Source organism: Sorex fumeus, unplaced genomic scaffold (genome assembly GCF_029834395.1).
Source record: "Sorex fumeus unplaced genomic scaffold, SorFum_2.1 ptg000130l, whole genome shotgun sequence".
In the NCBI taxonomy this organism is placed as follows: Eukaryota; Metazoa; Chordata; class Mammalia; order Eulipotyphla; family Soricidae; genus Sorex; species Sorex fumeus.
In genome coordinates, this window is record NW_026606187.1 from 432,287 (window position 1) to 449,889 (window position 17,603).

At 48.7% G+C, this 17,603-nt stretch overlaps 2 protein-coding genes across 3 annotated transcripts in view; both read right to left on the reverse strand.

Moving 5' to 3' along the window:
• Positions 1 to 206, reverse strand: part of SGF29 (SAGA complex associated factor 29) — a 31,985-nt gene extending 31,779 nt beyond the window's left edge. For both annotated transcript variants that reach the window (XM_056138958.1, XM_056138956.1), the window contains exon 1: positions 27 to 206. The gene's annotated coding sequence lies outside the window, so the exon portion shown is untranslated. The remainder of the gene's footprint in view (positions 1 to 26) is intronic.
• BOLA2B (bolA family member 2B) overlaps positions 1 to 17,603 on the reverse strand; it is a 108,113-nt gene that overhangs the window by 47,207 nt on the left and 43,303 nt on the right. The gene's annotated exons all lie outside the window — the stretch shown is intronic.

Below are 17,603 nucleotides of genomic sequence, written 5' to 3' on the forward strand. Positions count from 1 at the left end.
CGTCCCCGCCCGCAGCCCGTCCGCACCTGCTCCGCCAGGCGCGAAACCAGCACGTCGTGCTAGGAACTGTCACGGCGCGGGCCGGCCAGTCCGTCCAGTGCTTCTCGGCGTCTGCGGAGAGCAACGCGCTCCGGTTCGAAGATTCGCGGCTCCCCGGGAACTACACGCGCTTTTTTCCCTTTTATGAGCTTAGGCGCAGCGCGGAGGCCCCCTCTGCGCATGCGGCGTCCTTCCTCTGTGACGTGCCGCGCTGCCCCATGGGAAATGCAGTTTTCGCTGGATACTCGTTTCTCCACTCGTTGGTTGAACTTGAACCGAGGTCTTGGCGTGTTCACAGGGTCCTCTGGCGTTCCTCACTGCCTCTACAAAATAATGTTTAAAGCTAAAGAACGAGCAGAAAGCTGACTGAGTGGCACTATGCCCTATCCTTTAGTTATTCTTTTTTTTTTTTTTTTTTGCTTTTTGGATCACACCTGGTGATGCACAGGGGTTACTCCTGGCTCTGCACTCAGGAGTTACTCCTGGCAGTGCTCAGGGGACCATATGGGATGCTGGGAATCGAACCCAGGTCGGCCGCGTGCAAGGCAAACACCCTACCCGCTGTGCTATCTCTCCAGCCCCAGTTATTCTTATTCTTATTATTTTGCTTTTTGGGTCACTCCCAGTGATAATCAGGGGTTACTCCTGGCTCTGCACCCAGGAATTACTCCTGCCAGTGCTTTGGGGGATCATATAAGATGCCTAGGATCGAACCTGGGTTGGCTGTGTGCAAAGCAAACGCCCTACCCGCTGTACTATTTGCTACGGCCCCTGTGCCCTATGCTTTATGTTCAAATTTTGCTGCGAGCCTGTTGTTCATCGATTTGCTCCAGCAGGCCCAGTAACGTCTCCATTGTGAGACTTCTTGTTATTTGTGTTTGGCATATCGAATACATCACAGGTAGCTTGCCAGGCTTTGCCATGCCGGCGAGATACTCTCAGTAACTTGCCAGGCTCTCCAAGAGGGGTTGAGGAATTGAACCCGGACCCGTCAGGTCAACCACATGCAAGGCAAACGCCCTACTGATGTGCTATCACTCCAGCCCTACGAGCCTAAACTCTGTAAAAAAATGGCCTATTAAAGTCACTGTCACTGTCACTGTCCTCCCATTGTTTTTAAAAGCAGATCTGGGCCCAGAGCGATAGTATAGCAGGTAGGGTGTATGCCTTGCATGCATCAGACTGAGGCTTGATCTCTGGAAAATCATATGGTCCATTGAAGACCTCCAGGAGTAACCTATGAGCACAGCCGGTGTGGCCCCCAAACAAAAAAATAACATTTTTTTCCGGTGTTTCTATGATAAATGGGCTGGACCGATAGCACAGCGGGTAGGGCGTTTGCCTTGCACGTGGCTGACCTGGGTTCAATTCCTCCGTCCCTCTTGGAGAGCCCGGCAAGCTACTGAGAGTATCCCACCCACACAGCAGAGCCCTGCAAACTCCCCGTGGCGTATTTGATATGCCAAAAACAGTAACAACAAGTCTACAATGGACATTACTGGTGCCCGCTCAAGCAAATCGAGGAACAACGGGAGGACAGTGCCACAGTGCTATGATAAAAATATATTGGATTGATTTTGTTGTGTTTTAGAGTGGTTGCCCACATGTATGAAAAAATTCTGGCTTACCCTTCTCATCCCAAATTTCCCAAGAGAATGATCTGTTTTTGGTTTTCATTTTTCTTTTAAAAATTGTTATGTTATGACCCTAAAATCGGGGAAAGAAGGGTTTTTTGGGGGGGCAGGGGTGTGTGTGTGCGTGTGTGTGTGTGTTTCCTGTTCTGTCTCTGAATAGAACCACATCAGTGGTGACCAGAAGTAAAATCTGACAGAAATAAAGTCTCTCTCAATATGTCTTGCCTCCCTCTTACAAAAAAGTGCTGTTTCTCCTTGGTGTATTCATTTCTCTTCCCCCATAGACTTTCAGCCCCATACTTGCCTCAGTTTTCATTCTCTCACTTCCCACCAATGGCCTGAGCCAGCAGCCAGACTCATCCTTGAATCACGCTTACTCCCCACCCGGATGCAATCCATCACTAAAATAACAGCTCCCTTTTCTTGGGCTTTGTTGAAGTGCTTTGCCCTATATTTGTTCATGCAGCACCGTCCCTCAACTTTTCATTTGCACTGCATCCACCCTAGTCCAAGGTACATCTGCCCTTCCCCAGCTTCAGAAGCTTTTGAAAATGCCAGCTACAGAATTGTTACTCATTTCTCCCCTTTTTTGGGGGGCCATACCTGACAATGCTCAGGAGGTTACTCTGGGCTCTGCACTCAAGAATTATTCCAGGTGGTGCATGAGGAACTCTGTGGGACGCTGGGGATCTAACGAGGGTCAGCCAGGTTTAAGGCAAGCACCCTAACCACTGTACTATCACTCAGACCCCTCATTTCTCACTTTATGTACATCATCATCATTGGGCTCTGCATAGCCTCTTGAAATATACACGCATACATATACATATAGAGAGAGAGGGAGGGAGAGAATATATAGAGACAGAGAACTATATATTATATATATTAGGGTCTTTTATCCCATTTCTCTACTCTTACCATTTCCCTCAGTGGGACTGTCTTTGTAAAATGTGTGCTCCTTGGTGTAAACTAAATGGTAATAAACTATTAACATTCTGACTTTCTCCAATCAGAGATTGCTTTGAAGATCTGTCCTTGTTATTAGCAATACATAAAGTCTGTTTGTTAGAATAACTGCAATATTTTATAGCAGGTGTCCTCACTAATTATTTGGACCCAAAATATTGGACTTTTAAGAAGCTTTAGTTTTTGGCTTTGGGGTCACACCTGGCGGTGTTCAGGGTTTACTCACTCAGGCAGGGCTCCTGGCACTACATGAGATGCTGGGGATTGAACCTGGGCCCACTATATTCTCTCTCCGACATGCTAGACTTCTGAACTGCCTCTGTTTATTACAGTGAACAACCTCGAGGAATCAAACAGAGGTTGGCAAGCTACCCGTGGTGTATTCGATATGCCAAACACAGTAACAACAAGTCTCATGACCGGGACGTTACTGGGCCCGCTGGAGCAAATTGATGAACAACGGGAGGATCGTGATACCTTGATACCGTGATACCGTGAACAACCTCATGTCTGACCCCTAGTGGCCTGTGTGAGAATTTTTCTGGGATGTGTAACCCACTAAGGAGTGGGAGAAAGCAATTCCTCCTCCCCCTCATCTTCCTCCCTTTTTTTTTTTGCCACACCCAGCAGCGCTCAGGGGCTACTCCTGGTGGGGTGCTGCGGGAACCATGCAGTGCGAGGCCGGAGCCCGGACCTGTTCATTGAACTGTTTCCCTGACAATGGCCTCTTAAGGATTCAGTGTAAAACAGCAGGTAAGGTTCTCGCCTTGCACACAGTGACCTGAGTGACTCTGGCAGCCCTGAGCCCCACCAAGAGTAAGCCCTGAGCCCTGCTGGATATAGTCTCAAAAAAAACAAACAAACAAAACAACAACAACAACAACAACAACAAAAATAGGTTCTAAAATTGTCTTTACTCTGGGCTTAATAGGTTTGATCCCCTACCCGCATGATTCCCCAGAGCACCACCAGGAGTTACCCCAGAGCATAGAGCCAAGAGTAGCCTCCAAGCTTCACTAGTGTGACGCCCCCCCAGACCAAGACAAAAATAAAGGGGCAGAGAGAGTACACCAGGTAAGGCCTTTTTTGCCTTGCACATAGTTTATCTACGTTCCATCCCTAGCACCCCATATGGTCCCGAGTCCGCCAGGATTCCTCAGCACAGAGCCAGGAGTCAGCACATAGATACAGAATGAGCACAGATGGGTGCCTATAGGTCTTAAGAACAAACTTTTCATCTTTATTTAGCCCAAGAGTATATGGCTAAAGTGTTGTGTTTTTTTTTTTTAATTCAACATTATTATTGTCTCTACAAAGTGGGATCTAACATTCTAACATTTGGAAGGTATTTTTGTTTTGTTTCATGGTCACATCTGGCGATGCTCAGGAGTTTCTCCTGGCACTGCACTCAGGAATTACTCCTAGTGGTGCTCTGGGGAGACATAAGGGATGCAGGAGATTGACCCCAGTTGGCTGGGTGCAAGGCAAATGCCCTCCCTGCCATACTAACTCTTCAGCTCCCACTCCTGGAAGGTATTATCTGTGCCTGATGATGGCTACTGAGGTAGAGTAAGCTCAGTTCTGTAGGACCAGAAATTCCTTTCTGTCAGCAACCTCCCAGAATGGACTCACAATGCAACTCAGAATGCAACTCACAAGAGACAGGTAGAAACCAGGAAGCTGCTGAGGCACACGGGGAAGGTGGGAACTGTGGAACCTGGCAGAACATTCCCTCTGCCTGAGAGTCACAGGCAATGCAAAGAAATGGGGCCATCTTAGCCTTACCCATCAAGTTATCCTACCCTCAAAATCCTTTCTAAAGAACCTCTCAAAATCCTTTTGCAGGGGCTGGAGCTATAGTATAGCGTGTAGGGTGCTTGCCTTGCACACGGCCGACCCAGGTTCTATCCCAGGCATCCCCTCCTCGAACCATCAGGAGGAATTCCTCAGTGCAGAGCCAGGAGTAACCCCTCAGCATCGCTGGGTGTGACCCAGAAAATACTTAAAAAAAACACAACAATAACAGCAACAAGAAACAAAAACCTGAAGACCTCTCTAGCGGCGAGGGAAGAGCTTCCTTACATAGAGTTTTTAGGGCGGGGCTCTCCTATGAAGAAGTCCACTGGAGAAAGGGAAGGACTCTGCTTTCCAGTAGTGGAACCGCTGCACATCTCATTGGTCGAGCTGCCGCCTTGAAGCAACAGCGGGGGCTTGCTGGTTGCTGTTGAAACTGGAAGAGAACAGCTGCTTCCTGTTGGTCCTGCGCCAAGCTCCCACTGTATAAGGGCCCAGAGCTCCCTCTATGGACCCTCCCTGCACCCTTCCTTGGTTTTTCATCTAGGCACTCAAATTCGCTGGGGTTTTTTGTTACAAAAGGCCTTACCTTTTGTTCCGAAACACATAAAACAAGCCATAGTCTGACCAGTAGGTGGCATAGTATGCATGCATGGAACCCAAGTGAGGAAACGGTGAGATAAATTAACTCTTCCCCGACCGCATTCTTGTAAAATAGGTGAAAACACAAGTGTTGCAAAGATCTAGAACTTATCATAATTTGGTTTTTTGTTTGCTTGTTTTTGGGTCACACCTGTCAATGCTCAGGGGGTAACTCCCGGCTCTGCACTCCAAAATCACTCCTGGCAATTGCTGGGATGCTGGGTTGACTGCGCGCCAGGCAAGCACCCTAACCACTGGACATCTCTCCAGCCCCCAGCATTTTTTTTAATTGAATCACCATGAGATATAGTTACAAAGCTTTCAGGTTTGTGTTTCAGTCATACAATGATCAAGCACCCATCCCTCCACCAGTGCACATTCTCCACCACCATTGTCCCCAGTATGCTCCCCCTTTCCAACCCTTCCCCTGCCTCTATGGCAGACAATTTCCCCCATACCTCTCTCTCTCCCTCTCTCTCTCTCTCTCTCTCTCTCTCTCTCCTTTTGGGCATTATGGTTTGCAATATAGATACTGAGATCCAGCCCCCAACTAATCATGGATTTTTTGTTTATTGTTTTGTTTTGTTTGGGGGACCATACCCAGTGTTGCTCAGAGGTTACTCCTGGCTCTACACTCAGGAATTACAACTGGAGTTGTTCCAGGAACCATATGGGATGCCGGGGATAGAATCCAGGTTGGCTGCAGGTAAGGCAAGCATCTTACCCACTGTACTATCTCTCCAGCTCCCTTGAATATATAATGAAAAAGAAGTAAAATAAAGAAAATAAATAATTAAATATTGTTTATAATCCGGGATAAGATATAAACACCATGAAGAGTTTGGTACATATTTCATCCATTCCCCATTTTCTCAATCACAGATCACAGATCATCCTGTTATTCGTCGATTGCCTCGAGCAGGCCCCAGTAACGTCTCCTTCATCCTAGCCCTGAGATTATATTCAAGGCTCTTTAGGAGAAAGAGACCCATCATGTTACTGGTATTTGGCATATTGGGTACGACACAGGGAGTTTGCCAGACTCTGCCGTGTGGGCAGGTTACATTCAGGAGCCTGCCAGTTTGTCAAAGTAGGAATGAGATGTCATAATAAAATGTCGCGCAGCCGCAAATGCAGCCGCACAGTTCCGAGATCTAGTTTTTATAGTCTCTGAGTCTTGGCCGCTGATGGGATTACACGGCGCCAGGGGGCCAGTTGGTGGGTGTGACCCCCGCCTACTGGAATTTGGAGGAGCTGGGTGGAGGATGCTCTATTCCAATCCGAGTAGGCTTGGAGATCTCGGCCCCGGAACCCACGTGGCTTTGTCCCTCTGCCGGTACCTTCAGGTGTGCGGAGAGTGGTCTCAGCATGGTGGTGTCTGGTTCTGGAGGTTGTCGGCTGCCGGAGACCTGGTCGGGGCGGGGAGGAAAGCTCAACCCGCTCCCTCCAAGGGGCCACAGCGAGGAACAGCCAGGCGCGGGGGCAGGAGACTGCACTCAATAACTAGAAGAATTTTTCCTTTTCTGTTTCTTTGTTTTGCACTCAGCAATCACTCCTGGCAGTGTTCTGAAGACCACCATATGGGATGCCAGGGATCAAATCCAGGTGGCCTTGTGCAAGGCAAGCGCTCCACCCACTGTACTATCTCTCCAGCCTCTAGAATAATTTTTCTTACAAAAATGGAGTGATCTTTGAGAGACAAGTCAGGAGTAAACCTTGAGCACTCTGGTGTGATGCCCATCCCTTAGGATTTCAGATGCAAATACAGTCAGGTTCCTGTGGTCAAGGCTTGGAGGGTAACAACCAACAGGATGTCGGGAGCTCGCTTGCTGGGAGTCAAAGTCAAAGGGACACTGGTGGGAGCTGCTTCAGTCAGAGTCCCTGCTGAGTTTCAGGATCTTTTGCTGCACCCCACTTCCCTGCCACCCACTTCACCAGGAAGGCACTGGTCACCCCAGCAGCAGATGATGTGGATCAGATTTCCTCTAACATTCAGATAGATGAAGGAGTTAGCGTGAAAGTGGATTTTTCTGTGTTGATGGATTCTTGAGGGTTGTATGAAAGATTTGCATCCAAAACTCAGAAGATGAAAAGTTAGAGTTTATTGAACATATAAAGGTAGATGGGTCCGGGTCTTTCCCCAGATGTCCAGGCCTTTCCTTTCATCAGTGAATGATGTCACCAATGATGTCACTATCCCATGCTGTCTACTTGCCTCCTATGCACAGTGGCCAGGTCCTGTCCAGTGAATGACTTCCTGTCTTGTCCCTGCTCTGCTCTCTCTATCCCATCCAAGTTTTTACCAGTCTCCAGCGACGGCCAAGTGCTCGAGACCCCGCTGTGTCCTGTATTCTGCCCCTGAGTGGCCCGCCTGTACTGGGCCCCGGGCCTGGGCACGGTGCCCTACCTGATCCTGGAGGTCTGGAAAGAGATATGAAAGAAAAAGAGGAGAGAGGAAAGAGAAGGAGGAGGAGGGGGGTAGAGGGAGAGAGATGGGGCTGGGGGCTTCCTTTTATATGCTGCCAAATCCCACCCCCACCCCAGCCATCCCATTCTACATTCTGATTGGCTACCTGTTCCATGGGCAGAGATTTAAAGTAACCTGGTGCAGGGCCTGAGCGATAGTACATCGGGTAGGGCATTTACCTTGCACGCAGCCGACCCTGGTTCGACCCCCGGCATCCCTTACGGTCCCCTGAGCATAGCCAGGAGTAATTCCTGAATGCAAAGCCAGGAGTAACCCCTGAGCATCACTGGATGTGACCCAAAAAGGAAAAAAATAGTGACCTGGTGCTCCACACCTCAGCTCCTGTTGTATCAAAGCCAGCAAGCTGCATGCAAAGATCACCTTGATGGGTCCCTGCTCCCCCTGCCCTCCCACCCACCAAAGGCTGTGGCCTTCCCAGAAGACCCCATCTGAAGTCGTCTGTGATTCATCTCCCTGGATTAGCCTTTACGCAGCCCCAGTGTTGTCCACCCAGCTGCTGACATGCTGCTGGGCTTTGCAGTGTGCACCCTCTCTCTCCATTGTGCCGCTGTCAATTGCCAGCGAGGACTGTTCCACTGACGTTAGTGATCCCCGCTGGAAGCAGATTGGAGACTCACAGAGACGCTTCAGTGGAGCCGAGTATAATTTTGGGAAGAAAACATTCCTGAGGGCTGGAGCGATAGCACAGCAGGGAGGGCATTTGCCTTGCACGAGTCCGACACAGGTTCTACCTCCGGCATCCCATATGGTCCCCCGAGCATCACCAGGAGTAATTCCTGAGTGCAGAGTCAGGAGTGACCCATAAGCATCACTGGGTGTGACCCAAAGAGCAAAAACAAACAAGCAAACAAAAAAAAAAACAAAGATAATGGCCCAGCCCTTAAATTGCCTGTACCCGAATGTCTGGCTGCTTCCTTTCCTTTCCCCTCTCCACCACTGACAAAATGACTCCCCAAAATTCCATATTTAAGAGCCTCTTCCATGACCCAACATATATATGTATCACTGTAGCACTGTCATCCCGTTGTTCATCGATTTACTCGAGTGGGCGCCAGTAACATCCCATTTGTCCCAGCCCTGAGATTTTAGCAGCCTCTCCTTACTTGTCTTTCCCAAGGCTGCCATATTGGAGGCTCTTTCGGAGTCAGGGGAATGAGGCTGGTTATTGTTACTGTTTTTGGCATATCGAATACGCCACAGGTAGCTTGCCAGGCTCTGCCATGAATATATATATGTATATATCATGATCACGATCATCCTGTTGTTCATCGATTGCCTCGAGCAGGCACCAGTAATGTCTCCTTCTTCCTAGCACTGTTATTTTAAAAGAGTCATGTTCAGTGCTCTTTCAGGGCTAGGAGAATGAGACCTATCATTGTCACTGGTATTTGGCATATTGAGTATGACATGGGAAGTTTGCCAGACTCTGCCATGCGGGCAGGATACTTTCGGTAGCCTGCCGGGTTCTCCAAAGTAAAAACGAGATAATAAGATGTTGCGTGGCCACAAATGTGGCCGCGTGCTTCCAGGAGCTGGGTTTTATAGTCTCTGGGTCTTGGCCATTGATGGGAACCACCTGGTGCCGGCAGCAGCTGGTGGGTGTAACACGTACCCACTGGAAGATGGGGGATATGGGTGGAGAAGGCCCAGTTCCGATCCAAGCAGGCTTGGAGATCTCAGCCCCGGGACCCACATGCCTGGGTTCCTCTGCCGGTTCCTTCATGCATGAGGCTTGTCCAGACATGTGGAGAGTGGTCTCGGCATGACTGTGGCTGGTCCTGGAGGTCCTTGGCTGCCGGGGCTCTGCTCAGGGCAGGGAGGGAAACTCAACGTGCCCCCCTCCAAGGGGCCCCGGTGAGAACAGCCAGGCACGGGAGCAGGAGACTTATATTTACATACGGGGGCAGGAGACTCTGTGCTGTTCTCTTCCGGGAGCTGGGTTTTATAGTCTCTGAGTCTTGGCCGTTGATGGGATTACACGGCCGAAGACCTCCAGAACCAGCCACCACCATGCTGAGAACACTTTCTGCATACATGAAGGTACCGGCAGAGGAACAAAGGCACGCGGGTCCTGGGGCTGAGATCTCCAAGCCTACTCAGCTCGGGGCTGAGCATCCTCCACCCAGATCCTCCAAATTCCAGTAGGCAGGGGTCACACCCACCAACTGGCCCCCTGGCGCCATGTAATCCCATCAACGGCCAAGACTCAGAGACTATAAAACCCAGCTCCCGGAAGCATTTGCGGCCGCGCAACATTTTATCATCTCATTCCTACTTTGGACAAACTGGCAGGCTACCGAATGTAACCTGCCCACACGGCAGAGTCTGGCAAACTCCCTGTGGCGTACCCAATATGCCAAATACCAGTAACAATGAAGGGTCTCATTCTCCTAACTCTGAAAGAGCCTTTGATTTGGCACTTTTTTTTTTTAAAGTCTCAGGGCTAGGATGAAGGAGACGTTACTGGGGCCTGCTCGAGGCAATCGACAAATAACAGGATCGTTGTGATTATGATTGTGATGCACATGCATTTGCTTAACTTTAGAATAATGATTCCTCGAAGGAGGTAGTACAATCTATGGGCTTGGAAAATGTTAATGCCTATACCTGTGCAGTCATGAGCCCTTTGCTTCCTTTTCCACTGCCAGAGTATTAACGGATATGCTGAATCAGCACCTACTTTTCAGTAGACCTGAAGACACTGGCAGTTTTTTGTTACTTGTTTCGTGGCGTCAGGAATTGAACCCAGGTTCTTTTTTTTTCTTTTTGCGTTTTTGGGTCACACCCGGCGATGCTCAGGGGCTACTCCTGGCTCATGCACTCAGGAATTGCTCCTGGCGGTGCTCAGGGGACCATATGGGGTGCTGGGAATCGAACCTGTGTTGGTCCTGTTGGCTGCGTGCAAGGCAAATGCCCTACCCGCTGTGCTATCGCTCCAGCCCCGAACCCAGGTTCTCATACATACAAGGTAAGTGCTGTCGCTTGGTTACATCCTCCCTAAGAACTAGGTATTGTCTTTAAAGTGGCACTGAGGGGCTGGAGCGACAGTACAGTGGGGAGGGCTTTTGCCTTGCACACAACCAACCTGGCTTTGATTACCAACATCCCATATGGCCCCCTGAGCCTACCAGGAGTGATTCTGAGCACAGAGCTATGAGTAGTCCCTGAGCACCTCTCAGGGCCCCCAAACAAAATAAAATAGCACTGAATTAGGACAGAAATCTCCTATCTGTGTAACTAGAATTCCCTTCTAGGCCAACTCCTTTGGTTAACTAAATGCTCTATACTTCCCCCAACCTTCACCTTCGTGGAACTTCCTGATCTGCCCTTCCCAGTGATGCCAGTGGGGCCCCGAGAGACTTATATGAAGTAAGGAAGAGATGTGGCAGCCTCAAGAAGGGAATCTGCCACTTCCCCTGTATCCATCTCTGCCACCCGGGGAACGGATGGGAAGTCTAGGACTGATGAGAATCTGCTGTGAGCCTCGCTCCTGGCAGGAAGGGAAAGTCAGTCCTAGACCTGACCCAGGCCTTTTGGACTCTTGCCTTTCCCTTGGGAAAGAATTTCAGATGAGAAACAGTGAAGTAGAACAGATTTTATTTGGAATTTCTGAGGGGGGGAGGTGTTGGAGGAAGAGAGGGAGGGAGGGAGGGAGAGAAGAGGGGTGGGGGGAGAGTATAATGCCGTTAAGAGAGAATGTGGGGGGATGCGAAGTGATGCTGACCCGGGTTCAATCCCTGGCCACCCATATGGTCCCCCAAACACCACCAGGAGTGATTCCTGAGTGCAGAGCCAGAAGTAACCCCTGAGCACTGCCAGTGGTTGTGACCCAAAAAGCTGAGAGAGAGAGAGAGAGAGAGAGAGAGAGAGAGAGAGAGAGCTGTTCCAGAGTGGAGAGAGAGCCCCAGTATTAGGTATGAAAGTCCACATGTCCACATGTAAAGAGGGGAGATGCTGGCAACTTGTGTGCTCGGGCACCACATGCGCTCAGCAGCAACACACGGGCACAGGCAGCACGTGGGCTCAGGCAGCATGTGTGCACTTTGTTCAAGTAGCTTTATAGGGTCTCTCTCCAGCTGCCCCACGTAGGGCTTTCTAGCTAGGTAGGAGGCTGTTGCTAGGGTGGTTGCCAAGTGGTAGAACTGGGGAGCAGTGATGGGTTTTAACATTCCTTTCCTGGCCTTTGTTCCTGCTGGAGCTGCAGCGGTCCAGGGTCTCAGAGGGGGTCCAGCCTTCCCTGGGGCTGTACACCTCCCTGTGTCCACAAGGTGGGTTTTTACAGCTTTGGTGCTATTGGTTTTATTACTTCCTGAGAATCCCCAAGAATTCATGGAGGGGGTGGGGAGCTTTCCTAGCTATCTGCCTGCCTGCTTCACCAGGACAACTCGCGTGGCCTTCTCTGGGGTGCTCGCAGGCTGGATAAGGTCCCTCTGCAGCTTGAACATGCTTTTCTCACATGTACACTGGGTGGTAGCTTGTTGAACCTTGTCTGTTCCCTGTCAGCTTGTTTGTGGGCCGGAGGAAGTCTTTCCAAAGTGAGGAATACTGTCCCCTAGGGGGTGCTATAATGGTCCAGTGCAGGCCATGGTGTTCTTGTGTGAATTGGACAGTGCTTTCTGTTGCTTTTTATTTTATTTTTGCTTTTTGGGTCACACCCAGCGATGCACGGGGATTACTCCTGGCTTTGCACTCAGGAATTATGCCTGGCAGTGCTCAGGGGACCATATGGGATGCTGGGAATCAAACCCGGGTTGGCTGCATGTAAGGCAAATGCCTTACCCACTATGGTATCGCCCCACTTTCTGTTTTATTGCTTAAAGAAAGTAGATTTCTAGGGGACTCTGAGTTATTTATTTTTTTTTTCCTGAAAAGGGTACAATAGTTCATGTAACTTTGTAGTTATTTGTAAGTCCAAGAGTATAAGAATCATGTTCTGCTTATTTTATTTATTCATTTTTTACTGGGGGGGGGGGGGGGCACAGCCGGTGGTGCTCTGGGCTTTCTCCTGGCTCTGTACTCAAGGATCACTTCTGAAGAGCTCCGGAGACCAAACGGGATGCTGGAAATCGAACCCAATTCAGCGGCATACAAAGCTGCCACATGCTCTACTATCTCTCCAGACCCTATTTGTTTGCTTTAGAGGGGTAGGAGTGGTTCGGGCCACATTCAGCGGTGCTCAGGGCTTAACTTCTGACTCTGCTCTCAGGAATTATTTCTGGTGGGGTTGGGGGACTGTATGGGGTGCGGGGGATTGAACCCACATCAGCTGTGTGTGTAAGGCAAGCACCCTACCTGCTGTACTATTGCTCTGGCCTTCTTCTGCTTATTTTATATCTTAGCAGAAAGCAAGTATCAGGCATCTAGTAAGCGCCCCAGTAGAGTAAAAAATACCAGGTTCTCTGATCCTTACTTCCTCATCTGTTAAATGGGTTTGGGTTTGCTAATCTCTAGAGAGATTTCCAGTAACATAACTTATTTTCTAAATCCTCTAGTACTGTTTTGTCTTTATTACTTGAGAAGTTTGTGACACATAACAAAACACATGTATTACTCACAGTTAACAATAATTTCAATAAATTTGATGCAAAAATTTGAATTACAGTCGCACAAGCTGATTTTCTCACTCCACAATCTATTATGGACAGTCTTCTCGTCTGAGCTAGAGTTTTAGCTTTTTTTTTTTGTTTTCTTTTTTTTGCTTTTTGGGTCACACCCAGCGATGCACAGGGGTCACTCCTGGCTCTGTACTCAGGAATTACCCCTGGCGGTGCTCAGAGGACCATATGGGATGCTGGGAATGAGACCCGGGTCAATCGCATGTAAGGCAAATGCCCTACTGGCTGTACTATCACTCCAACCCTGAGTTTTAGTTTTATTTATTTATTTTTTGCTTTTTGGGTCACACCTGGCGATGCACAGGGGTTACTCCTGGCTCTGCACTCAGGAGTTACTCCTAGCGGTGCTCAGGGGACCATATGGGATGCTGGGAATCGAACCCGGGTCGGCCGCGTGCAAGGCAAATGCCCTACCCGCTGTGCTATCGCTCCAGCCCCCTAGCTTATTATTTTTAACAGTGACAGAGTATCTCACACTTGCTAATATGTCATCGCCTGATGGACCTGGGCTGGGCCCTGTTTTTTTTTACTTCTCTACACAGGCTGAAACAAATGTCCTTTACCCCGTCTTTTCTCATTCCTGTAAGGGAGTGTATGTTTATGACATTCTTATCACCATTGCCAACCCGCTATGAAAGATATCCATATATGCGGAAGATGATGACATGACTACAAGAGCAGCTGCCAAGTTAGCATTTAGTCTGCTCATGCAAATCGTGCTCCTTTCACCTTGTAAAAGCCCCGTGAGTCCTTTTGATACACAATGATGTCATTAACCCAAGTTGGCAAATATCGTATCTTTGTTCGGGAGGCTCCTTGGAGCCCAGGACTTCTGCATATTTTCTGTTTTAGGAGGATTAATTCTGGGAATTCAACACCTTTTTCTCACCATCAGTCTTGTTCAGATTTCACTACCTCTAGGAAATCTTTCCTGATCCTCCTCCATTCTTAACACACACACACACACACACACACACGCACACATATAGACCATGGGGTGGGTGCCCTCATAGGAGCTTCTAAGCCCTTTGTTTATGCTCAGTTCTGGGTTCCAAAAACCTGGCAACCTCTGGGAATGTCACAAGCAGTATACAGTCGTAAATAGAAAGAAAATAAACTTCCTTCTCGCTAATTGTACACACACCTGAAAACTTTTCCCAGTGAGTCACCTTTTGAGAGCTACAGGCCCATATTAGTGTGTTCCTCGAAGAGCCGTTTCTCTTGTCCTTCCTCCGCCCACCCCTAACACTGACCAGGCGTCCTCCTGCTTTGCTCTGTAATGAAGGCCCCAGTCTCCTCATCCTCTGGAGTAGTGGGCTTGAGCTTCTCAGTTCCGTCAGCAGAGCCGCTGACCTCTAAACAGAAGGTGCCCCCTTTGCCAACACTCAATGAGTCACTATTGAGCTGTGTGCTCATAGACAATGATGATAATCACCACTAACAGTCACTAAACACTCGCTATGTCCTAGGCATGGGGCCCAGCCTTTGATCAAAGGCAGAGAGGTAATTGGAAAGGCTAGTGCACCTGCTTTGCATGTGGAAGGCATCACAAGCAGGACTGAGCTGGAAGTAGCCCCCGTCACTGCTGGATATCACCCAACAACTAAAGAAAAAGTACTGGTCTTGCTCTTCAAGCCTGTACTCTCCCTCTCACTTGCTGGTCTCGATGTTTCTTTCTTTTATTTTTCCTCTGGAGAGGCCCATATTCCCTCTCTCCTTTTGTGGTGGGGGAGTGTTTTTTGTTATTTTATCATTTCCTGTCTGTGTTCACTTTCTCTCTCTCTCTCTCTCTCTCTCTCTCTGGTTTTTTGGGCTACACCTGACAATGCTCAGGGGTTACTCCTGACTCTGCACTCAAGAATTACTCCTGGCAGTGCTCGGGGTACTATATAGGATGCTGAGAATCAAACTGGGGTCAGCCGCTTGCAAGGCAAATATCCTACCCCCTAAACTGTCGTTCCTCCCTCCCTCGCTGTGTGCTCTCTTGAACATGTATTCCTCTCTCTCACTCTCCCACCTCTTTGTAAGTGAGTTCCATTCATTAAACCACTTTACTTCCATTTTAAAAAAATGTCTTTTAAATTCTCCCAAGACTTTGGTACATCTACACGATGGAGTACTATGTAGCTATTAGAAAAGATGAAGTCATGAAATTTACATACAAGTGGTACTACAAGGAAAGTATCTTGCTAAGCGAAATGAGTCAGAAAGAGAGGGACAGACATAGAAAGATTTCACTCATCCGGGGAACATTGAGTAACAAAATAGAAGACTAACACCCAAGAATAGCCGAGATAAGTACCAGGAGCATTTACTCCATGGCTCAGAGGCCAGCTGCACACGCTAGGAGAAAAGGCAGCTCAGATAGAGAAGGGAGCACCAAATAAAGGGTGTTGAGAGAATCCTTCCAGGATGGGAGAAGCATGCTGAAAGTAGACTATAGACCAAACATGATTGCCACTCAATGCCTCTTTTGCAAACCACAGACAGCACCCAAAAGGAGAGAGAGAACAAAAGGGAATGCCCTGCCACAGAGGCAGGGTGGGATGCGGGGGATGGGAGTGGGAGGGATACTGGGATCATTGGTGGTGGAGGATGAGCACTGGTGGAGGGATGGGTATTTAATCATTGTATAACTGAAACCCAAGCACAAAAATTTGTAAGTCTACAACTGTACCTCATGGTGTTTCACTAATAAAAATTAAAAAGACAAAAAAATAAATAAATTCTCACAAGAGAAGTAAAAAAGAATTCTCACAATAATCCCTAGAGAGATACTGTTATGCACTCCGTTTTACAGAGGAGAAAACTCAGGCCAGAGGAACTTGTCTGAAGGGCACATAACTGACCAGTCGCAGGTGCTTTGGCCCTCAGCAGTCTGCCTATAGGACACACTCCTGTCACTGCTATCTTTTTTTTTAATTTATTTACTGAATCACCATGAGAACAATTACAAAACTTTCATGTTTGAATCTCAGTCATACAATGATCAAACACCTGTCACTGTTATCTTAGCCAAACCAACAGTGGCATTCTGGTGGGGAAAGAACATGAAGAAGTAAACAAAAAGGCTTTTTTTTTTCATCATACCCGGTGTTGCTCAGGGGTTACTCCTGGCTCTTCACTCAGGAATTACTCCTGGCGGTGCTCAGGGACCATATGGGATGCTGGGAATCGAACCCGGGTTGGCCGCGTGCAAGGCAAACTCCCTACCTGCTGTGCTATCGCTCCAGCCCCCCAAAACCTATTTTGACCAGGGCTGTGGTTCAGTGGCAGAGCAGTTGTGGTTCTCTGAGCACTAAGTCAGGAGTAGCCCCACCATTGAGTGTTGCTCTAAAAAAAAAAAAACTGTAGCACTGTAGCACTGTTCTCCCGTTGTTCATCGATTTGCTCAAGCGGGCCCAAGTAACGTCTCCAGTTTGAGACTTGTTGTTACTGTGTTTGGCATATTGAATACACAAAAAGATATTTTTTCTTTAGTGATAACTGGATGCTATGGAGAAAGCAAAACCAAACTAGGGTAATGGAACAAAAGATACTGGGGCAGGGGTGGGGTGGGGGCATGGAGGCATCTCTTGGTCAGGACCGAGCACTACTCACCACCTCTCCCATCACACATTCCGGGGATCACAATGCTCAGAGCTCTGAGCGTTTCTCCCTTTCTTGTTTCACTCCTAGGTCTGCCATCCAAACTCCAACTGGGGGATGGTCAGCTGCCTGGCTTGGTCCAAAGCAGTCACTAGGCTGGAGGGAGGGCCCGGGGCAGGAATCCCTGTCAAGTGCCCCCACATACAGGCTGCCAAGGCTTTGCCAGTGTTTGGGCAGCTGTGCAGTCTTAGAGGCACTCCAGAGCTGAGGGCAGGAGGAATGATTCACCCTTCCCAGCCCCATGACCAAGAGTGAGTCACGCTTGAAGACCAGGGTTCTTTTCCTTGAAGAATGGGGAAAACAGCTGTGTGGACATCATGTGCTGGCCCTGGCTGAAGCCCTTTCACAGAGGGGTGCTGTAGCAATCCCTCAACACAGGAGACAGAAACCCTCAAGCTAGCCCCAGAGGGTCCTTGCAATTCTTTAATTGAGTGAAGAATTGACACCCCCTAGGGACACTCAGGGCTTTGCTGGAGGTCTTGGCTGGCGGTTAGGCAAGACCATTCACATCATTGGTCCACAGCCTCAAGACATTTGGCTGTCAGGAAGACACAAAACTTGGTTACAACGGCCTGACCCTAGACCCTGCCCCTCGGCATGTCACCAGGGAGCCATGGTTTAGCCACCGTTCTCAGTGACTGTCAGATTTTCTCCTTGACACCCTATTACTTCCTTTTCTCCACCTTAATTTGTCTCGATGTAATTCATATTAGCTTAATGAACCATCGCTGAAGGCTATTTTCCTCTTCCGGTTACCCTCTGACCTGTTGTTATCCC